The sequence below is a fragment of the Danio rerio genome, chromosome 4 (assembly GCF_049306965.1).
Source record: "Danio rerio strain Tuebingen ecotype United States chromosome 4, GRCz12tu, whole genome shotgun sequence".
NCBI lineage: Eukaryota > Metazoa > Chordata > Actinopteri > Cypriniformes > Danionidae > Danio > Danio rerio.
Window position 1 is genome coordinate 48,451,292 of NC_133179.1, and position 20,588 is coordinate 48,471,879.

The 20,588-nt window shown below is 43.9% G+C and overlaps 1 long non-coding RNA gene across 2 annotated transcripts; it reads right to left on the bottom strand.

The window, feature by feature from the left end:
• Positions 1–10,152: 10,152 nt before the first annotated feature.
• On the bottom strand, positions 10,153–19,727 carry LOC141381735 (uncharacterized). Of its 2 annotated transcripts, none has more exons than XR_012402384.1 (3): positions 19,495–19,727; positions 16,593–17,348; positions 10,153–11,226 (listed from the first exon to the last, which is right to left on the bottom strand). It is a non-coding gene; the product is annotated as an uncharacterized lncRNA (long non-coding RNA). The 2 variants fall into 2 exon arrangements; XR_012402385.1 differs by lacking the exon at positions 19,495–19,727 and adding an exon at positions 19,362–19,404.
• Between the last annotated feature and the right edge of the window lie 861 nt (positions 19,728–20,588).

Here is a 20,588-nt window from a genome sequence, read left to right on the forward strand (position 1 = left end):
CCAACAGGAAGTCGGATATTTTTAACTTCCTGCGGCGAAAAAGAGGCGTTTTTGCCATTTCCAGGCGTTGTATTTTAACGAACTCCTCCTAGGGATTTTATCCGATCGACACCAAAATTGGGTTTTGTCATCTAAAGGCCTTGGCGATGTTAAATTGCGAAGCTTTAGAGTTTTCGTCGATGGGCGTGTCCGTGGCGGCCTCGCAAACTTTGACGATTCGCCACAAAACAGGAAGTCGTTATAACTCAGGCATGCATTACCCGATCTCCCTCAAAATTCACACGTTTGATAACAGTCCTGACCTGAACACGTTTACATGCCGATATCCAGATACAGTTATAGCGCCACCTGCTGGCCACAGGAAATGACATGTTTTACACTGTAACAAACTCCTCCTACAAATTTTTTCGTATCAGCACCAAAATTGGGTGGTGTCATCTGAAAGCTCTAGCGATGATATATTGTGAAGATCTAGAGTTTTCGCAGAGGGGCGTGTCCGTGGCGGCATGACAAACCTCAACGCTTCGCCATGGAAAAGGAAGTCCTTATAACTCAACCACAAAAAGGCCAATCTGCCTGAAACTTCACATAGTTGATAAAAGTCCTCTCCTGAACACATCCCCATGACAATATTGAAGTGGGCGTGGCAAAATGACTCGACAGCGCCACCTATAACAATTAAACGGACGAGCCCCTGATCTACGAATCACACACATGCACGAAAATTGACACACACCTCAAACATGCCAAAACATACAAAAAAGTCTCTTGGACCCATAACTCAAACCCAACAGGAAGTCGGATATTTTTAACTTCCTGCGGCAAATAAGTGGCATTTTTGCCATTTCCAGGCGTTGTATCTTAACGAACTCCTCCTAGGGATTTTATCCGATCGACACCAAAATTGGGTTTTGTCATCTAAAGGCCTTGGCGATGTTAAATTGCGAAGCTTTAGAGTTTTTGTTGATGGGCGTGTCTGTGGCGGCCTCGCAAACTTTGATGATTCGCCACAAAACCGGAAGTCATTATATCTCAGGCATGCATTATCCAATCTGCCTCAAAATTCACATGTTTAATAAGAGTCCATACCAGAACATGTTTACATGCCAATATCCAGATACAGTTATAGCGCCACCTGCTGGCCACAGGAAATTACATGATTTACAGAGTTACAAACTCCTTCCACAAATTTTATCGTATCAGCACCAAAACTGAGTGGTGTTATCTGAAAGTTCTAGCGATGATATATTGTAAAGATCTAGAGTTTTCACCGAGGGGCGTGTCTGTGGCGGCATGACAAACCTCAACGCTTCGCCATAGAACAGGAAGTCCTTATAACTCAACCACACAATGTCCGACCTGCCTGAAACTTCACATGGTTGATATAAGTCCTCTCCTGAACACATCTACATAATAATATTGTGTCTGTCATAGTGCCACCTGCTGGCAGATAGTAGTTTGGCTTACAAATCAGCCCCACAATGTCTGATCAGCCTGAAACTTCACATGGTTTAGTAAAATCCTCTCCTGAAGACATCTACATGCCAATATTGAGACACAGTCATAGCGCCACCTGCTGACAGAAGGAAGTTTGGCATAAATCTGTGATTTTCTCAGGTTTTTTTATATATATCGGCTTAAGATATTATTGTCCACTGATTTCTGTCCTCCTGAGGCCACCGGGCAGCGGTGAGCCCGGGTGCGAGGTCCCTATCATCGCTGCTTGCAGCTTTAATTCTTCTTATTCTTCCGCGGAATGAATCCCGGTTTTGAGGGGCTAAACATGCCCGAAAACTCACGCAACTTTGCACACGCCTCAGAAGTGGTGAAAATTTACGTTTGTTACAGGTCTCGGAAGTGGGCGTGGCAAAATGACTCGACAGCGCCACCTAGAAAAATTAAACGGACAAGCCCCCGATACATGAATCACTCACATGCACGAAAATTGGCACACACCTCAAACATGCCAAAACATACAAAAAAGTCTCTTGGAGCCATATCTCAAACCCAACAGGAAGTCGGATATTTTTAACTTCCTGCGGCGAAAAAGTGGCATTTTTGCCATTTCCAGGCGTTGTATCTTAACGAACTCCTCCTAGGGATTTTATCCGATCGACACCAAAATTGGGTTTTGTCATCTAAAGGCCTAGGCGATGTTAAATTGCGAAGCTTTAGAGTTTTCGTCGATGGGCGTGTCCGTGGCGCCCTCGCAAACTTTGATGATTCGCCACAAAACAGGAAGTCGTTATAACTCAGGCATGCATTATCAGATCTGCCTCAAAATTTACACGCTTGATAAGCGTCCTGACCTGAACACGTTTACATGCCAATATCCAGATATAGTTATAGCGCCACCTGCTGGCCACAGGAAATGACATGATTTACGGAGTAATAAACTCCTCCCACAAATTTTTTCATATCAGCACCAAAATTGGGTGGTGTTATCTGAAAGCTCTAGCGATGATATATTGTGAAGATTTAGAGTTTTCGCAGAGGGGCTTGTCCGTGGCGGTATGACAAACCTCAACGCTTCGCCATGGAACAGGAAGTCCTTTTAACTCAACCACACAATGTCCGATCTGCCTGAAACTTCACATGGTTGATAAACGTCATCTCTTGAACACATCCACATAACAATATTGAAGTGGGCGTGGCAAAATGACTCGACAGCGCCACCTAGAAAAATTAAACGGACGAGCCCCCGAGCTACGAATCACGCACATGCACGAAAATTGGCACACACCTCAAACATGCCAAAACATACGAAAAAGTCTCTTGGAGCCATATCTCAAACCTAACAGGAAGTCAGATATTATTAACTTCCTGCGGCGAAAAAGTGGCATTTTTGCCATTTCCAGGCGTTGTATTTTAACGAACTCCTCCTAGGGATTTTATCCGATCGACACCAAAATTGGGTTTCATCATCTAAAGGCCTGGGCGATGTTAAATTGCGAAGCTTTAGAGTTTTTGTCGATGGGCGTGTCTGTGGCGGCCTCGCAAACTTTGATGATTCGCCACAAAACAGGAAGTCGTTATAACTCAGGCATGCATTATCAGATCTGCCTCAAAATTCACACATTTAATAACAGTCCTGACCTGAACAGGTTTACGTGCCGATATCCAGTTACAGTTATAGCGCCACCTGCTGGCCACAGGAAATGACATGTTTGACACTGTAACAAACTCCTCCCACAAACTTTCCCGTATCAGCACTAAAATTGAGTGGTGTCATCTGAAAGCTCTAGCGATGACATATTGTGAAGATCTAGAGTTTTTGCAGAGGGGCGTGTCCGTGGCGGCATGACAAACTTCAACGCTTCGCCATGGAACAGGAAGTTATTATAACTGAACCACACAATGTCTGATCTGCCTGAAACTTCACATGATTGATAAAAGTCCTCTCCTGAACACATCTACATAACAATATTGAGTCAGTAATAGCGCCATCTGCTGGCAGAAGGTAGTTTGGCTTGTAAATCGGCCACACAATGTCCGATCTGTCTAAAATGTCACATGGTTGATGAAAGTCCTCTCCTGAGCACATCTACATAATAATATTGAGTCTTTCATAGCGCCACCTGCTGGCAGAATGTAGTTTGTCTTATAACACAATCTCCACACAATCTCTGATCTGCCTGAAACTTCACATGTTTGATAAAAGTCCGCTCCTGAACACATCCACATAACAATATTGAGTCTGTCATAACGTCACCTGCTGGCAAAAGATAGTTTGGCTTATAAGTCAGCCACAAAATGTCCCATGTGCCTGAAACTTCACATGGTTGATTAAATTCCTCTCCTGAAGACATCTACATGCCAATCTTGAGTCACAGGTATAGCGCCACCTGCTGACAGGAGGAAGTTTGGCATAAATCTGTATTTTTCTTAGGTTTTTTATATATATATCGGCTTATATTATTATTGTTCGCTGTTCTCTGTCATCGTAAGGTCACCGGGTGGCGGTGAGCCCGGGTGCGAGGTCCCTATCATCGCTGCTTGCAGCTTTAATTAGGGACCGAGCACCGAACGGTGCAAGGCCCTATTGGAATTGCTCCGTTTATTAGGGACCGAGCACCGAAACGGTGCGTAGGCCCTATTGGAATTGCTCTGTTTATTATTATTAGGGACCGAGCACCGAACGGTGCAAGGCCCTATTGGAATTGCTCCGTTTATTATTATTATTATTATTATTCTTTTCCGGAATGAATCGCAATTTTGAGGGGCTAAACATGCCCGAAAACTCACGGAACTTTGCACACGCCTCAGAAGTGGCGAAAATTTACGTTTATTATGGGTCTCGGAAGTGGGTGTGGCAAAATGACTCGACAGCGCCACCTAGAAAAATTAAACGGACGAGCCCCCGATCTACGAATCACGCACATGCACGAAAATTGGCACACACCTCAAACATGCCAAAACATACAAAAAAGTCTCTTGGAGCCATATCTCAAACCCAACAGGAAGTCGGATATTTTTGACTTCCCGCGGCGAAAAAGTGGCGTTTTTGCCATTTCCAGGCGTTGTATTTTAACGAACTCCTCCTAGGGATTTTATCCGATCGACACCAAAATTGGGTTTTGTCATCTTAAAGCCTTGGCGATGTTAAATTGCGAAGCTTTAGAGTTTTCGTCGATGGGCGTGTCGGTGGCGGCCTCGCAAATTTTGACGATTCGCCACAAAACAGGAAGTCGTTATAACTCAGACATGCATTATCCGATCTGCCTCAAAATTCACACGTTTAATAACAGTCCTGACCTGAACACGTTTACATGCCAATATCCAGATACAGTTACAGCGCCACCTGCTGGCCACAGGAAATGACATGTTTTACAGAGTAACAAACTCCTCCCACAAATTTTATCGTATCAGCACCAAAATTGGTTAGTGTTATCTAAAAGCTCTAGTGATTATATATTGTGAAGATCTAGAGTTTTCGGAGAGGGGCGTGTCCATGGCGGCATGACAAACCTCAATGCTTCGCCATTGACCAGGAAGGCTTCATAACTCAACCCCACAATGTCTGATCAGCCTGAAACTTCACATGGTTGGTAAAAGTCTTCTCCTGAACACATCCACATAACAATATTGGAGTGGGCGTGGCAAATCAACTCGACAGCGCCACCTAAAAAAATTAATTGGATGAGCCCCTGATATACGAATCACGCACATGCACGAAAATTGGCACACACCTCAAACATGCCAAAACATACGAAAAAGTCTCTTGGTGCCATATCTCAAACTCAACAGGAAGTCGGATATTTTTAACTTCCTGCTGAAAAAAAGTGGCGTTTTTGCCATTTTTAGACGTTGTATTTTAACGAACTCCTCCTAGGGATTTTATCCGATCAACACCAAAATTTGGTTTTGTCATCTAAAGGCCTTGGCGATGTTAAATTGCGAAGCTTTAGAGTTTTCGCAGAGGGGTGTGTCCGTGGTGGCATGACAAACCTCAACGCTTCGCCATTGACCAGGAAGTCCTTATAACTCAACCACACAATGTCTGATCTGCCTGAAGCTTCAAATGGTTGATAAAAGTCCTCTTCTGAACACATCCACATAACAATATTGAGTCAGTCATAGCGCCACCTGCTGGCAACCAGAAGTTTGGCTGATAACTCAGCCACACAATGTCTGACCTGCCTGAAAATTCACATGGTTGAATAAAATCCTCTCCTGAAGACATCTACAAGCCAATATCAAGTCACAGTCATAGCGCCACCTGCTGACAATAGGAAGTTACTTATAACTCAGGCAAGCAATGTTCGATCTGCCTGAAAAATTACATGGTTGATAAAATTTATCTCCTAAAGAAATCTACATGCCAATATTGACACACAGTCTAAGCGCAACCTGCTGACAGGAGGAAGTTTGGCATAAATCTGTGATTTTCTCAGGTTTTTTAAATATATATTGGCTTAAATTAATATTGTTCGCTGTTCTCTGTCATCCTGAGAACACCGGGCGGTGGTGAGCCCGGGTGCGAGGTCCCTATCATCGCTGCTTGCAGCTTTAATTAGGGACCGAGCACCGAAACGGTGCGTAGGCCCTATTGGAATTGCTCCGTTTTTTATTATTATTATTATTATTATTATTATTATTATTCCGCCCCCAATCGGGGCACTTTTGAGGGTCTAAACATGCCCGAAAACTCACGAAAATTTGCACACACACCAAACGCGGTGTAAATGGCTGGGTTTTAGGGGTTTCGGAAGTGGGCGTGGCAAAATGACTCGACAGCGCCACCTAGAAAAATTAAACGGACGAGCCCCCGATCCACGAATCACGCACATGCACGAAAATTGGCACACACCTCAAACATACCAAAACATATGAAAAAGTCTCTTGGAGCCATATCTCAAACCCAACAGGAAGTCGGACATTTTGTACTTCCTGCGGCGAAAAAGTGGCGATTTTGCCATTTTCAGGCGTTGTATTTTAGCGAACTCCTCCTAGGGATTTTATCTGATCGACACTAAAATTGGGTTTTGTCATCTAAAGGCCTTGGCGATGTTAAATTGCGAAGCTTTAGAGTTTTCGTCGATGGGCGTGTCCGTGGCGGCCTCTCAAACTTTGACGATTCGCCACAAAACAGGAAGTCGTTATAACTCAGGCATGCATTATCCGATCTGCCTTAAATTTCACACGTTTAATAAGAGTCCTGACCTGAACACGTTTACAAGCCCATGTCCAGATATAGTTATAGCGCCACCTGCTGGCCACAGGAAATGACATGTTTTACACTGTAACAAACTCCTCCCACAAATTTTTTCGTATCAGCACCAAATTTGAGTGGCGTCATCTGAAAGCTCTAGCGATGATATATTGTGAAGATCTAGAGTTTTTGCAGAGGGGCGTGTCCGTGGCGGCATGACAAACCTCAACGCTTCGCCATGCAACAGGAAGTCCTCATAACTCAACCACACAAAGTCCGATCAGCCTGAAACTTCATATGGTTGATAAAAGTCCTGTCCTTAACACAACAATAATGAAGTGGGCGTGGCAAAATGACTCGACAGCGCCACCTATAAAAAATAAACGGACGAGCCCCTGATCTACGAATCATGCACATGCGCGAAAATTGGCACACACCTCAAACACGCCAAAACATACGAAAAAGTCTCTTGGAGCCATATCTCAAACCCAACAGGAAGTCGGATATTTTTAACTTCCTGCTGCAAATAAGTGGCATTTTTGCCATTTCCAGGCGTTGTATCTTAACGAACTCCTCCTAGGGATTTTATGCTATCGACACCAAAATTGGGTTTTGTCATCTAAAGGCCTTGGCGATGTTAAATTGTGGAGCTTTATAGTTTTTGTCGATGGGCGTGTCCGTGGTGGCTTCGCAAACTTTGACGATTCGCCAAAAAACCGGAAGTCATTATAACTTAGGCATGCATTATCAGATCTGCCTCAAAATTCACATGTTTAATAAGAGTCTAGACTAGAACACGTTTACATGCCGTTATCCAGATACAGTTATAGCGCCACCTGCTGGCCACAGGAAATGTCATGATTTACAGAGTAATAAACTCCTCCCACAAATTTTTTCGTATCAGCACCAAATTTGGTGGGTTGTTATCTGAAAGCTTAAGTGATGATATATTGTGAAGATCTAGAGTTTTTGCAGAGGGGCGTGTCCGTGGCGGCGGTGAGCCCGGGTGCGAGGTCCCTATCATCGCTGCTTGCAGCTTTAATTATTATTATTATTATTATTCCGCCCCCTATCGGGGCACTTTTGAGGGTCTAAACATGCCCGAAAACTCATGAAAATTTGCACACACACCAAACGCGGTGTAAATAGCAGGTTGATATGGGTCTCGGAAGTGGGCGTGGCAAAATGACTCGACAGCGCCACCTAGGAAAATTAAACGGACGAGCCCCCGATACACGAATCACGCACATGCACGAAAATTGGCACACACCTCAAACATGCCAAACCATACGAAAAAGTCTCTTGGAGCCATATCTCAAACTCAACAGGAAGTCGGATATTTTTAACTTCCTGTGGCGAAAAAGTGGCGTTTTTGCCATTTCCAGGCGTTGTATTTTAACGAACTCCTCCTAGGGATTTTATCCGATCGACACCAAAATTGGGTTTTGTCATCTAAAGGCCTTGGCGATGTTAAATTGCGAAGCTTTAGAGTTTTCGTCGATGGGCGTGTCCGTGGCGCCCTCGCAAACTTTGACGATTCGCCACAAAACAGGAAGTCGTTAAAACTCAGGCATGCATTAACAGATCTGCCTCAAAATTCACACGCTTGATAAGCGTCCTGACCTGAACACGTTTACATGCCAATATCCAGATATAGTTATAGCGCCACCTGCTGGCCACAGGAAATGACATGATTTACGGAGTAATAAACTCCTCCCACAAATTTTTTCGTATCAGCACCAAAATTGGGTAGTGTTATCTGAAAGCTCTAGCGATAATATATTGTGAAGATCTAGAGTTTTCGCAGAGGGGCGTGTCTGTGGCGGTATGACAAACCTCAACGCTTCGCCATGGAACAGGAAGTCCTTATAACTCAACCACACAATGTCCGATCTGCCTGAAACTTCACATGGTTGATAAACGTCATCTCTTGAACACATCCACATAACAATATTGAAGTGGGCGTGGCAAAATGACTCGACAGCGCCACCTAGAAAAATTAAATGGACGAGCCCCCAAGCTACGAATCACGCACATGCACGAAAATTGGCACACACCTTAAACATGCCAAAACATACGAAAAAGTCTCTTGGAGCCATATCTCAAGCCCAACAGGAAGTCGGATATTTTTGACTTCCTGCGGCGAAAAAGTGGCGTTTTTGCCATTTCCAATCGTTGTATTTTAACGAACTCCTCCTAGGGATTTTATCCGATCGACACCAAAATTGGGTTTTATCATCTAAAGGCCTTGGCGATGTTAAATTGCGAAGCTTTAGAGTTTTCATCGATGGGCGTGTCCGTGGCGGCCTCGCAAACTTTGATGATTCGCCACAAAACAGGAAGTCGTTATAACTCAGGCATGCATTATCAGATCTGCCTCAAAATTCACACATTTAATTACAGTCCTGACCTGATCAGGTTTACGTGCCGATATCCAGTTACAGTTATAGCGCCACCTGCTGGCCACAGGAAATGACATGTTTGACACTATAACAAACTCCTACCACAAACTTTCCCGTATCAGCACCAAAATTGAGTGGTGTCATCTGAAAGCTCTAGCGATGATATATTGTGAAGATCTAGAGTTTTTGCAGAGGGGCGTGTCTGTGGTGGCATGACAAACCTCAACGCTTCGCCATGGAACAGGAAGTCCTTATAACTCAACCACACAATGTCCGATCTGCCTGAAACTTCACATGATTGATAAAAGTCCTCTTCTGAACACATCCACATAACAATATTGAGTCAGTCATAGCGCCATCTGCTGGCAGAAGGTAGTTTGGCTTGTAACTCGGCCACACAATGTCCGATCTGCCTGAAACTTCACAAGGTTGATGAAAGTCCTCCCCTGAGCACATCTACATAATAAATCTACATAATAATATTGAGTCATAGTCATAGCGCCACCTGCTGGCAGAAGGTAGTTTGGCTTGTAACTCGGCCACACAATGTCCAATCTGTCTAAAATGTCACATGGTTGATGAAAGTCCTCTCCTGAGCACATCTACATAATAATATTGAGTTTTTAATAGCGCCACCTGCTGGCAGAATGTAAATTGTCTTATAACACAATCTCCACACAATCTCTGATCTGCCTGAAACTTCACATGTTTGATAAAAGTTCAGTCCTGAACACATCCCCATAACAATATTGAGTCAGTCATAACGCCACCTGCTGGCAAAAGGTAGTTTGGCTTATAACTCAGCCACAAAATGTCCCATGTGCCTGAAACTTCACATGGTTGATTAAATTCCTCTCCTGAAGACATCTACATGCCAATCTTGAGTCACAGGTATAGCGCCACCTGCTGACAGGAGGAAGTTTGGCTTAAATCTGTATTTTTCTTAGGTTTTTTATATATATATCGGCTTAAATTAATGTTGTTCGCTGTTCTCTGTCATCCTGAGGCCACCGGGCGGCGGTGAGCCCGGGTGCGAGGTCCCTATCATCGCTGCTTGCAGCTTTAATTCTTCTTCTTCTTCTTCTTCTTCTTCTTCTTCCGCGGAATGAATCGCGGTTTTGAGGGGCTCAACATGCCCGAAAACTCACGCAACTTTGCACACGCCTCAGAAGTGGCGAAAATTTACGTTTGTTATGGGCTTCGGAAGTGGGCGTGGCAAAATGACTCGACAGCGCCACCTAGAAAAATTAAACGGACGAGCCCCCGATCCACGAATCACGCACATGCACGAAAATTGGCACACACCTCAAACATGCCAAAACATACGAAAAAGTCTCTTGGAGCCATATCTCAAACCCAACAGGAAGTCGGATATTTTTAACTTCCTACGGCGAAAAAGTGGCGTTTTTGCCATTTCCAGGCGTTGTATTTTAACGAACTCCTCCTAGGGATTTTATCCGATCGACACCAAAATTGGGTTTTGTCATCTAAAGGCCTTGGCGATGTTAAATTGCGAAGCTTTAGAGTTTTCGTCGATGGGCGTGTCCGTGGCGGCCTCGCAAACTTTGACGATTCGCCACAAAAGAGGAAGTAGTTATAACTCAGGCATGCATTATCAGATCTGCCTCAAAATTCACACGCTTGATAAGAGTCCTGACCTGAACACGTTTACATGCCGCTATCCAGATACAGTTACAGCGCCACCTGCTGGCCACAGGAAATGACATGATTTACGGAGTTATAAACTCCTCCCACAAATTTTATCGTATCAACACCAAAATTGAGTGGTGTTATCTGAAAGCTCTAGCGATGTTATATTGTGAAGATCTAGAGTTTTCGCAGAGGGGTGTGTCCGTGGCGGTATGACAAACCTCAACGCTTCGCCATGGAACAGGAAGTCCTTATAACACAACCACACAATGTCCGATCTGCCTGAAACTTCACATGGTTGATAAACGTCAAATCTTGAACACATCCACATAACAATATTGAAGTGGGCGTGGCAAAATGACTCAACAGCGCCACCTAGAAAAATTAAACGGACGAGCCCCCGATCTACGAATCACGCACATGCACAAAAATTGGCACACACCTCAAACATGGCAAAACATACGAAAAAGTCTCTTGGAGCCATATCTCAAACCCAACAGGAAGTCGGATATTTTTAACTTCCTGTGGCGAAAAAGTGGCGCTTTTGCCATTTTCAGGCGTTGTATTTTAACAAACTCCTCCTAGGGATTTTATCTGATAATTACCAAAATTGGGTTTTGTCATCTTAAAGCCTTGGTGATGTTAAATTGCGAAGCTTTAGAGTTTTCATCGATGGGCGTATCCGTGGCGGCCTCGCAAACTTTGATGATTCGCCACAAAACAGGAAGTCTTTATAACTCAGGGATGCATTATTCGATCTGCCTCAAAATTCACACATTTAATAACAGTCCTGACCTGATCAGGTTTACGTGCCGATATCTAGTTACAGTTATAGCGCCACCTGCTGGCCACAGGAAATGACATGTTTGACACTGTAACAAACTCCTTCCACAAACCTTCCCGTATCAGCACCAAAATAGAGTGGTGTCATCTGAAAGCTCTAGCGATGATATATTGTGAAGATCTAGAGTTTTTGCAGAAGGGCGTGTCTGTGGTGGCATGACAAACCTCAACGCTTCGCCATGGAACAGGAATTTCTTATAACTCAACCACACAATGTCTGATCTGCCTGAAACTTCACATGATTGATAAAAGTCCGCTCCTGAACACATCCACATAACAATATTGAGTCAGTCATAACGCCACCTGCTGGCAGAAGGTAGTTTGGCTTATAACTCAGCCACACAATGTCCCATGTGCCTGAAACTTCACATGGTTGATAACATTCCTCTCCGGAAAACATCTACATGCCAATCTTAAGTCACAGTTATAGCGCCACCTGCTGACAGGAGGAAGTTTGGCATAAATCTGTGATTTTCTTAGATCTTTTTTTATATATTGGCTTAAATTATTATTGTTCGCTGTTCTCTGTCATCGTAAGGTCACCGGGCGGCGGTGAGCCCGGGTGCGAGGTCCCTATCATCGCTGCTTGCAGCTTTAATTATTATTATTATTAGGGACCGAGCACCGAAACGGTGCGTAGGCCCTATTGGAATTGCTCCGTTTTTTATTATTATTATTATTATTATTATTAGGGACCGAGCACCGAAACGGTGCGTAGGCCCTATTGGAATTGCTCCGTTTATTATTATTATTATTATTATTATTATTATTATTATTCTCTCCAATGAATCGCGATTTAGAGGGGCTAAACATGCCCGAAAACTCACGCAACTTTGCACACGCCTCAGAAGTGGCGAAAATTTACGTTTATTATGGGTCTCGGAAGTGGGTGTGGCAAAATGACTCGACAGCGCCACCTAGAAAAATTAAACGGACGAGCCCCCGATCTACGAATCACGCACATGCACGAAAATTGGTACACACCTCAAACATGCCAAAACATACGAAAAAGTCTCTTGGAGCCATATCTCAAACCCAACAGGAAGTCGGATATTTTTGACTTCCTGCGGCGAAAAAGTGGCGTTTTTGCCATTTCCAGGCCTTGTACTTTAACGAACTCCTCCTAGGGATTTTATCCGATCGACACCAAAATTGGCATTTGTCATCTAAAGGCCTTGGCGATGTTAAATTGCGAAGCTTTAGAGTTTTCGTCGATGGGCGTGTACGTGGCGGCCTCGCAAAGTTTGATGTTTCGCCACAAAACAGGAAGTCGTTTTAACTCAGGCATGCATCATCCGATCTGCCTCAAATTTCACACGTTTAATAACAGTCCTGACCTGAACACGTTTACATGCCAATATCCAGATACAGTTACAGCGCCACCTGCTGGCCACAGGAAATGACATGTTTTTCCAGAGTAACAAACTCCTCCCACAAATTTTATCGCATCAGCACCAAAATTGGGTAGTGTTATCTAAAAGCTCTAGCGATGATATATTGTGAAGATCTAGAGTTTTCGGAGAGGGGCGTGTCCGTGGCGACATGACAAACCTCAACGCTTCGCCATGGAACAGGAAGGCTTTATAACTCAACCACACAAAGTCCGATCAGCCTGAAACTTCATATAGTGGATAAAAGTCCTCCCCTGATCACATCCACATAACAATATTGAAGTGGGCGTGGCAAAATGACTCGACAGCGCCACCTATAAAAATTAAACGGACGAGCCCCTGATCTACGAATCACGCACATGCACAAAAATTGGCACACACCTCAAACACGCCAAAACATACGAAAAAGTCTCTTGGAGTCATATCTCAAACCCAACAGGAAGTCGGATATTTTTAACTTCCTGCTGCAAAAAAGTGGCATTTTTGCCATTTCCAGGCGTTGTATCTTAACGAACTCCTCCTAGGGATTTTATCCGATCAACACCAAAATTGGGTTTTGTCATATAAAGGCCTTGGCGATGTTAAATTGCGAAGCTTTAGAGTTTTCGTTGATGGGCGTGTCCGTGGCGGCTTTGCAAACCTTGACGATTCGCCACAAAACCGGAAGTCATTATAACTCAGGCATGCATTATCCGATCTGCCTCAAAATTCACACGTTTGATAAGAGTCCTGACCTGAACACGTTTACATGCCAACATCCAGATACAGTTATAGCGCCACCTGCTGGCCACAGGAAATGTCATGTTTTACAGAGTAATAAACTCCTTCACCAAATTTTATTGTATCAGCACCAAAATAGAGTGGTGTCATCTGAAAGCTCTAGCGATGATATATTGTGAAGATCTAGAGTTTTTGCAGAGGGGCGTGTCCGTGGTGGCATGACAAACCTCAACGCTTCGCCATGGAACAGGAAGTCCTTATAACTTAACCACACAATGTCCGATCTGCCTGAAACTTCACATGGTTGATAAAATTCCTCTCTTGAACACATCCACATAACAATATTGAGTCAGTCATAGCGCCACCTGCTGGCAGAAGGTAGTTTGGCTCATAACTTAGCCACAAAATGTCTGACCTGCCTGAAACTTCACATGGTTGATTAAATTCTTCTACTGAAGGCATCTACATGCCAATCTTGAGTCACAGTTATAGCGCCACCTGCTGGCAGAAGGTAGTTTGCATTATAACTCAACCACACAATATCCAATCAGCCTGAAACTTCACATGGTTGATCAAAGTACTCTCCCGTGCACATCTACATAATTATATTGAGTCTCTCATAGCGCCACCTGCTGGCAGAAGGTAGTTTGGCTTATAACTCAGCCACACAATGTCTGATCTGCCTGAAACTTTACATGGTTGATTAAATTCCTCTCCTGAAGACATCTACATGCCAATATGGAGTCACAGTCATAGCGCCACCTGCTGCCAACAGGAAATTAAATATAACTCAGCCGAACAATGTCCGTACTGGCTGAAAATTCACATGGTGGATAAGATTCCTCTACTGAAGGCATCTACATGCCAATCTTGAGTCACAGTCACAGCGCCACCTGGTGACAGGAAGAAGTTTGACATAAATTTGTAATTTTCTCGGGTTCTTTATATACATCGGCTTAAATTAATATTGTTAGCTGTTCTCTGTCATCCTGAGGCCACCAGGCGGCGGTGAGCCCGGGTGCGAGGTCCCTATCATCGCTGCTTGCAGCTTTAATTATTATTATTATTATTATTCCGCCCCCTATTGGGGCACTTTTGAGGGTCTAAACATGCCCGAAAACTCATGAAAATTTGCACACACACCAAACGCGGTGTAAATAGCAGGTTGATATGGGTCTCAGAAGTGGGCGTGGCAAAATGACTCGACAGCGCCACCTAGAAAAATTAAACGGACGAGCCCCCGATACACGAATCACGCACATGCACGAAAATTGGCACACACCTCAAACATGCCAAAACATACGAAAAAATCTCTTGGAGCCATATCTCAAACCCAACAGGAAGTCAGATATTTTGTACTTCCTGTGGCGAAAAAGTGGCGATTTTGCCATTTCCAGGCGTTGTATTTTAACGAACTCCTCCTAGGGATTTTATCTGATCGACACCAAAATTGGGTTTTGTCATCTAAAGGCCTTGGCGATGTTAAATTGCGAAGCTTTAGAGTTTTTGTCGATGGGCGTGTCCGTGGCGGCCTCTCAAACTTTGACGATTCGCCACAAAACAGGAAGTCATTATAACTCAGGCATGCATTATCTGATCTGCCTCAAATTTCACACGTTTGATAAGAGTCCTGACCTGAACACGTTTACATGCCGATATCCAGATATAGTTATAGCGCCACCTGCTGGCCACAGGAAAAGACATGTTTTACAGAGTAACAAACTCCTCCCACAAATTTTATCGTATCAGCACCAAAATTGGGTTGTGTTATCTGAAAGCTCTAGCAATGATATATTGTGAAGATCTAGAGTTTTCACAGAGGGGCGTGTCCGTGGTGGCATGACAAACCTCAACGCTTCGCCATGGAACATGAAGTCCTCATAACTCAACCACACAAAGTCCGATCAGCCTGAAACTTCATATGATTGATAAAAGTCCTCTCCTGAACACATCCACATAACAATATTGAAGTGGGCGTGGCAAAATGACTCGACAGCGCCACCTATTAAATTTAAACGGACGAGCCCCTGATCTACGAATCACGCACATGCACGAAAATTGGCACACACCTCAAACACGCCAAAACATACAAAAAAGTCTCTTGGAGCCATATCTCAAACCCAACAGGAAGTCGGATATTTTTAACTTCCTGCGGCGAAAAAGTGGCATTTTTGCCATTTCCAGGCGTTGTATTTTAACGAACTCTTCCTAGGGATTTTATCCGATCGACACCAAAATTAGGTTTTTGTCATCTAAAGGCCTTGGCGATGTTAAATTGCGAAGCTTTAGAGTTTTCGTCGATGGGCGTGTCCGTGGCGGCCTCGCAAACTTTGACGATTCGCCACAAAACAGGAAGTCGGTATAACTCAGGCATGCATTATCCGATCTGCCTCAAATTGCACACATTTGATAAGAGTCCTGACCTAAACACGTTTACATGCCGATATCTAGATACAGATATAGCGCCACCTGCTGGCCACAGGAAATGACATGTTTTACAGTGTAACAAACTCCTCCCACAAATTTTTTCGTATCAGCACCAAATTTGGGTTGTGTTATCTGAAAGCTCTAGCGATGATATATTGTGAAGATCTAGAATTTTCACACAGGGGCGTGTCCGTGGCGGCATGACAAACCTCAACGCTTCGCCATGGAACAGGAAGTCCTCATAACTCAACCACACAAAGTCCGATCAGCCTGAAACTTCATATGGTTGATAAAAGTCCGTCCCTGAACACATCCACATAGCAATATTGAAGTGGGCGTGGCAAATTGACTCAACAGCGCCACCTAAAAAAATTAATCGGACAAGCCCCTGATCTACGAATCACGCACATGCACGAAAATTGGCACACACCTCAAACATGCCAAAACATACGAAAAAGTCTCTTGGAGCCATATCTCAAACCAAACAGGAAGTCGGATATTTTTAACTTCCTGTGGTGAAAAAGTGGCGCTTTTGCCATTTTCAGGCGTTGTATTTTAACGAACTCCTCCTAGGGATTTTATCTGATAATTACCAAAATTGGGTTTTGTCATCTTAAAGCCTTGGTGATGTTAAATTGCGAAGCTTTAGAGTTTTCATCGATGGGCGTATCCGTGGCGGCCTCGCAAACTTTGATGATTCGCCACAAAACAGGAAGTCTTTATAACTGGCATGCAATATTCGATCTGCCTCAAAATTCACACATTTAATAACAGTCCTGACCTGATCAGGTTTACGTGCCGATATCTAGTTACAGTTATAGCGCCACCTGCTGGCCACAGGAAATTACATGTTTGACACTGTAACAAACTCCTTCCACAAATTTTCCCGTATCAGCACCAAAATAGAGTGGTGTCATCTGAAAGCTCTAGCGATGATATATTGTGAAGATCTAGAGTTTTTGCAGAGGGGCGTGTCTGTGGTGGCATGACAAACCTCAACGCTTCGCCATGGAACAGGAATTTCTTATAACTCAACCACACAATGTCTGATCTGCCTGAAACTTCACATGGTTGATAAAAGTCCTCTCCTGAACACATCCACATAACAATATTGAGTCAGTCATAGCGCCACCTGCTGGCAGAAGGTAGTTTGGCTTGTAACTCGGCCACACAATGTCCAATCTGCCTGAAACTTCACATGATTGATAAAAGTCCTCTCCTGAACACATCCACATAACAATATTGAGTCAGTCATAACGCCACCTGCTGGCAGAAGGTAGTTTGGCTTATAACTCAGCCACACAATGTCCCATGTGCCTGAAACTTCACATGGTTGATAACATTCTTCTCCGGAAGACATCTACATGCCAATCTTAAGTCACAGTTTTAGCGCCACCTGCTGACAGGAGGAAGTTTGGCATAAATCTGTGATTTTCTTAGATCTTTTTTTATATATTGGCTTAAATTATTATTGTTCGCTGTTCTCTGTCATCGTAAGGTCACCGGGCGGCGGTGAGCCCGGGTGCGAGGTCCCTATCATCGCTGCTTGCAGCTTTAATTATTATTATTATTATTCTCGTCCGGAATGAATCGCGGTTTTGAGGGGCTAAACATGCCCGAAAACTCACGCAACTTTGCACACGCCTCAGAAGTGGTGAAAATTTACGTTTATTATGGGCTTCGGAAGTGGGCGTGGCAAAATGACTCGACAGCGCAACCTAGAAAAATTAAACGGACGAGCCCCCGATCCACGAATCAGGCACATGCATGAAAATTGACACACACCTCAAACATGCCAAAACATACGAAAAAGTCTCTTGCAGCCATATCTCAAACCCAACAGGAAGTCAGATATTTTTAACTTCCTGTGGCGAAAAAGTGGCGTTTTTGCCATTTCCAGGCGTTGTATTTTAACGAACTCCTCCTAGGGATTTTATCCGGTCGACACCAAAATTGGGTTTTGTCATCTAAAGGCCTTGGCGATGTTAAATTGCGAAGCTTTAGAGTTTTCATCGATGGGCGTGTCCGTGGCGGCCTCGCAAACTTTGACGATTCGCCACAAAAGAGGAAGTCGTTATAACTCAGGCATGCATTATCAGATCTGCCTCAAACTTCACACGCTTGATAAGAGTCCTGACCTGAACACGTTTACATGCCAATATCTAGATACAGTTATAGCGCCACCTGCTGGCCACAGGAAATGACATGTTTTACAGAGTAACAAACTTCTCCCACAAATTTTATCGTATCAGCACCAAAATTGGGTTGTGTTATCTAAAAGCTCTGGCAATAATATATTGTGAAGCTCTAGAGTTTTCGGAGAAGGGTGTGTCCGTGGCGGCATTACAAACCTCAACGCTTCGCCATTGACCAGGAAGGCTTTATAACTCAACCACACAATGTCTGCTCTGCCTGAAACTTAACATGGTTGATAAAAGTCCTCTCCTGAACACATCCACATAACAATATTGAAGTGGGCGTGGCAAATAGACTCGACAGCGCCACCTACCATAATTAATCGGACGAGCCCCTGATATACGAATCACACACATGCACGAAAATTGGCACACACCTCAAACATGCCAAAACATAAGAAAAAGACTCTTAGAGCCATATCTCAAACCCAACAGGAAGTCAGATATTTTTAATTTCCTGCTGTAAAAAAGTGGCGTTTTTGCCATTTCCAGGCGTTGTATTTTAACGAACTCCTCCTAGGGATTTTATCTGATAAACACCAAAATTGGGTTTTGTCATATTAAAACCTTGGTGATGTTAAATTGCGAAGCTTTAGAGATTTCATAGATGGGCGTGTCCGTGGCGGCCTCGCAAACTTTGATGATTCGCCACAAAACAGGAAGTCTTTATAACTCAGGGATGCATTATTCGATCTGCCTCAAAATTCACACATTTAATAACAGTCCTGACCTGATCAGGTTTACGTGCCGATATCCAGTTACAGTTATAGCGCCACCTGCTGGCCACAGGAAATGTCATGTTTGACACTGTAACAAACTCCTCCCACAAACTTTCCCGTATCAGCACCAAAATAGAGTGGTGTCATCTGAAAGCTCTAGCGATGATATATTGTAAAGATCTAGAGTTTTTGCAGAGGGGCGTGTCTGTGGTGGCATGACAAACCTCAACGCTTCGCCATGGAACAGGAATTTCTTATAACTCAACCACACAATGTCTGATCTGCCTGAAACTTCACATGATTGATAAAAGTCCTCTCCTGAACACATCCACATAACAATATTGAGTCAGTCATAGCGCCACCTGCTGGCAGAAGATAGTTTGGCTTGTAACTCGGCCACACAATGTCCGATCTGCCTGAAACTTCACATGGTTGATGAAAGTCCTCTCTTGAGCACATCTACATAGTAATATTAAGTCAGAGTCATAGCGCCACCTGCTGGCAGAAGGAATTTTGGCTTGTAACTCGGCCAAACAATGTCAGATCTGCCTAAAATGTCACATGGTGGATGAAAGTCCTCTCCTAAACACATCTACATAATAATATTAAGTCTTTTATAGCGCCACCTGCTGGCAGAATGTAGTTTGTCTTAAAACACAATCTCCACACAATCTCTGATCTGCCTGAAACTTCACATGGTTGATAAAAGTCCGCTCCTGGACACATCCACATAACAATATTGAGTCAGTCATAACGCCACCTGCTGGCAGAAGGTAGTTTGGCTTATAACTCAGCCACACAATGTCCCATGTGCCTGAAACTTCACATGGTTGATAAGATTCCTCTCCGGAAGACATCTACATGCCAATCTTAAGTCAGAGTTATAGCGCCACCTGCTGACAGGAGGAAGTTTGGCATAAATCTGTGATTTTCTAAGATTTTTTTTATATATTGGCTTAAATTAATATTGTTCGCTGTTCTCTGTCATTGTAAGGTCACCGGGCGGCGGTGAGCCCGGGTGCGAGGTCCCTATCATCGCTGCTTGCAGCTTTAATTAGGGACCGAGCACCGAAACGGTGCGTAGGCCCTATTGGAATTGCTCTGTTTATTATTAGGGACCGAGCACCGAAACGGTGCGTAGGCCCTATTGGAATTGCTCCGTTTTTTATTATTAGGGACCGAGCACCGAAACGGTGCGTAGGCCCTATTGGAATTGCTCTGTTTATTATTATTCTTCTTCTTCTTCTTCTTCTTCCGCGGAATGAATCGCGGTTTTGAGGGGCTAAACATGCCCGAAAACTCACGCAACTTTGCACACGCCTCAGAAGTGGCGAAAATTTACGTTTGTTATGGGCTTCGGAAGTGGGCGTGGCAAAATGACTCGACAGCGCCACCTAGAAAAATTAAACGGACGAGCCCCCGATCTACGAATCACGCACATGCGTGAAAATTGGCACACACCTCAAACATGCCAAAACATACGAAAAAGTCTCTTGGAGCCATATCTCAAACCCAACAGGAAGTCGGATATTTTTAACTTCCTGCGGCGAAAAAGTGGCGTTTTTGCCATTTGCAAGCGTTGTATTTTA